General features: G+C 40.5%; 1 pseudogene; it reads right to left on the bottom strand.

The window, feature by feature from the left end:
- Positions 1–789: 789 nt before the first annotated feature.
- LOC133535634 (malectin-like) lies at positions 790–1,730 on the bottom strand (annotated as a pseudogene).
- Positions 1,731–3,913: the final 2,183 nt, after the last annotated feature.

The raw sequence follows: 3,913 nt of genomic DNA, 5'->3' as shown, positions 1-3,913 counted from the left end.
TGCACCTGAATTTGGTTGCGGCAGCGTCGCTTCCAGCACGCCCCCGCCTCTTTGTTCCGCTGCATTCTCCGCCTCCTGGCCGCCACCTTGAGCAGGGCCAAAGCATGTCCCGCCCCCCCGTCGGCTCCGTCTCTCCACAAATGTATTTTGCCTAATATGTACGTGTAGTTGACATTACTTTTTCTATAATAACTCATACTATAAAGTGTGTATGTATTTTGCATTATTTCTACTTTAAGTATTGACTATAACATGTACTTTGTGTTAATATTATTGGGTGTCTGGAACGGCTTAATTAGATTTACATTTTCCATGAGAAAATTAGACTTTGGGATTGAATGAATAAAAATGGAGGTACCACTGTACTTTGATCATGTAATTACTGTAGCGGTGTGGCAGGCGGACACGGGACTGACATGACTGACATGACTTGAAGCCAAAGACTGAAAAAGATGGTGGCTGTAACCACATAATTGATTTTGTGGTTTATTTGGATGGATCCTGTTGCTGTGCCCTCGTCAGGCTTGAGGATGATGATGATGAGGAGTGTGAAAGAAAAATTGGATGACCAATGTTTGCTGTTTTTGGCCACACCATGTGACCACAGTTCTTGGCTGCTCATGCGTTTCTCGTCTTCATATTGTGCTGCGTGGTGGGCATTTCCCTCCTTGTGGTGTGTACGCTCTGACCTCCTCCACCCACTCACCTCACCTCACCTCACCTCACCTCACCTCACCTCACCTCACCTCACCTCACCTGTCACCCAGTCTTCATGTCTGTCCTGGTGGCTCACAGCCGACAGAGGCAGAACAATATGGGGATGAAGACGCCAAAGGCCTCCAGGATGGGGAACATAAGGCTGCTGTTGTCGGCCGCATCTGGGTTTGGTGTTCGGTGGCCCGACTGGACCATGGCCTTGGAATCTGGTGGGAGCTTCTTCTTCCCGACGTCGTCTCCTACCTCGCCATCTTCCTCCTCTTCCTCATGCTTCTCCAAGCCAGGGTGAGGCTGCAGTTTTGGTACGTCTTCTGGTGTTCCTTTCATCACATAGAGAGCGCAGACCTTGGGGTTATCATAATATCCCTGCACAAACTCAACTGTGAGCTTGCCCTTGAAAGTTGACACCTCTCCTTGTACACTCAGCTTGCCCCGTCTAATGGAGAAGGGCATTATTTCGTCATGTGCGGTACTGTGACCCACTAGCTCAAAAATATCGAGGTCCTTCACAACCACATGGCCATTTAGTCGGACGTTAAAGACCTTTTGCTGTGATTGGGCAAAGTAAACCTCTGCATACTCCATTACTAGAATATAGTCTCTTTTGTCACAAATGGGGATGTCATATCCAAAAGTGTCTTCATTGTAGCGCTCGTTCTGGTAGAGAACTTGATCCTCAGGGCTGGAGCAGAGGATCGGCAGGCGCATCCCATAATCCGATGCTTTACCGACTTTTCCTTCCAAGGGGTCCTTTTTGAAGTGAATGCCGTGCACGTCCACATGCAACTCCCCTCCGGCGTTGACAGCCCAAATAACCCTCTCAGCCACACTGGGGCCGCCGCCGCCGCCGCCACCGTCCGCCCGCCCGACACCGCACAAGCACCGCTGCCAGCAGCCCGGCGAAGAGCTGCGCCGTGAGCCGCCGCATTGTCACACACGCCGCCCGGTCGCTCCTTCCCCCCTGTCGCCAAATGTATGAATGTTGTCAAAGTGTGTGATAAAGTCCCGTTAGATACACCCAACTGCAATGTCAGCGTTCATATATTGTAAGAAGCTAAAAGTGTCAGGCTACAACACTTGACGACTTTCATTCAAAGTGTGTGCATCTCCACGGGCTGCTATATATATATATATATATATATATATATATATATATATATATATATATATATATATATATATACATATATATATATATATATATATATATATATATATATATATATATATATATATAGTTACTTTACATGTAGTTAGCCTAATTTATTTTAGCCTAATGGGACCCCCAAATAAAAACTTTGGACACCCCTGAATTACACCTTAGTTCCATGAATCAAAATGTGTAAGTACCAAAAGGAGAAGACTTAAAGGGGTGTCTTGAAAAAACACCTCATTTAAGTAAATCACAAGTTTGGGTCCAGTGTTGTGTGTTTGTTAGCAAGGTTAAAATATAAAAAAAAACATTCTGCCAAGATGTTTTCGTCAGTGGTCTAACTTATTTTATTGTACAACAGGAACACTCCTATTTTTAAGGAATTGCTGCAAAAATGCTTGTCTCCCAAGTTTTGAACTCAGCCTATGAGGGCTGGTAAGGTGTCATTCCCGCACCAGGTTTGGCCCTCTGGCCGCGAGTTGAATAGGAATGTCTTCAACAACTGTTAATGAGCATTTAATATGATTCAAGTGACTTTTAGATTCGTTCATTTTTGTTTACAAAAAAACCCAAAAGTTGGTAAATTAATCCAATCAAACTGTCAATTAAACCTTAAACTGAGAACATAAATACAAGTACAACAAGAAGTACAGGTAAAATAAAAATGTAGTAATTAATGGAAAGTGTTGTCACAGTAAGTTAAAAAAGTTTGATTAATGATTGTCTATGTTCAATATTTCCTGGTACAAAAATGTTTGTACAACGTTTCCACATCATGAGGTGAACCATTAATAATCTTTCCCTCTTCCTCGTCACTACGGTCGCCACTGTACTGTATTTTTAAGGACAGAGGCCGATTGTAGTTGAGATAGGCGCCAGCGCCCCCCGCGACCCCGAAAGGGAATAAGCGGTAGAAAATGGATGGATGGATGGAGGTGTTTTGTTTTTTTTTGACAAATTTACAGTAATTTGATTTACATTACATTAATGTAAAATGAAAAACGGCACCCCTTTTATTTTGACGGTAAAATTTTGTTGACTGAGCTGCCGAATTTTCACAAAAAAATCTACTATAATTTTTTTTACACTACATTACTGTAAATTAAAAACTGTACCGTTCTTTTTTTTTTTTTTTACAGTGCATGACAAAAATTGTGTCATTGTTACTTTTACTGAAACATTTTGGGGACTAAGCTGCTAGTTTTTTTTTAGTTTTTAGTTTTTTTTAACAATGCACTTCTAAAAATCAGATGCGCCCAAACCTTTCCACTGAGGCCCACCCACTGACAAATCAAAGGATGCAGTTATCTCGTTCTAAAATATTACAATATATAGATTGTTTTCAACAAAACTATAAAATGCACTTTCGGCAGAAATTTTGTGTGTATACTGAAGAGCCCAGGCCAAATTGTAATGTTAACAGTTAGCACGCTGGCCCCATAGTATCAGGTAACAACAAATATGAGCAAAATGAGCTAAAAAAAAGGTAACTATGCTAACAATAGATGCTTACAGTTAGCATTAGTGAAATACCAAAGTATATGACAGTGAGGTATATAATGCTAAATTAGCTTTAAAAAATTGGCATGCTAATGTTAACATGATGAAATGCTAACTTTAACATACGTCATGTACCACAATATATTGCTCTGCGGTGTGCACTAGGGCTGTGAAACTTTGGGTGCCGCACGATTCGATTCGATTCTTAGGGGTAACGACTTAATTCAGAATCAATTCTCGATTCAAACCGATTCTCGATTCAAAATCCATACTTTTTAATAACATTGGATGCAAGTTCTATGATTAACTACATTCCTCTATAAAATAGATATACAGCTGGGATAAATCTATACATCAATTAAAAGAAAATTGGTTTTGTTTAATAAAATTATACCCTAACATTTAATAAACTCAAATACAAATAAGAGAACAAGAGAAAAAAAAAAAGAGCGAGCATATTAATGTTGTTAGCATGCTAACTAACAGCTATCATTAGTCAAATACCAAAAATATGACTAATACCAACAAAGTTAGCTTAAAAAA

Source organism: Nerophis ophidion, linkage group LG16, assembly GCF_033978795.1.
Source record: "Nerophis ophidion isolate RoL-2023_Sa linkage group LG16, RoL_Noph_v1.0, whole genome shotgun sequence".
Classification (NCBI taxonomy): domain Eukaryota; kingdom Metazoa; phylum Chordata; class Actinopteri; order Syngnathiformes; family Syngnathidae; genus Nerophis; species Nerophis ophidion.
This window is presented reverse-complemented; position numbering and strand designations above follow the sequence as displayed.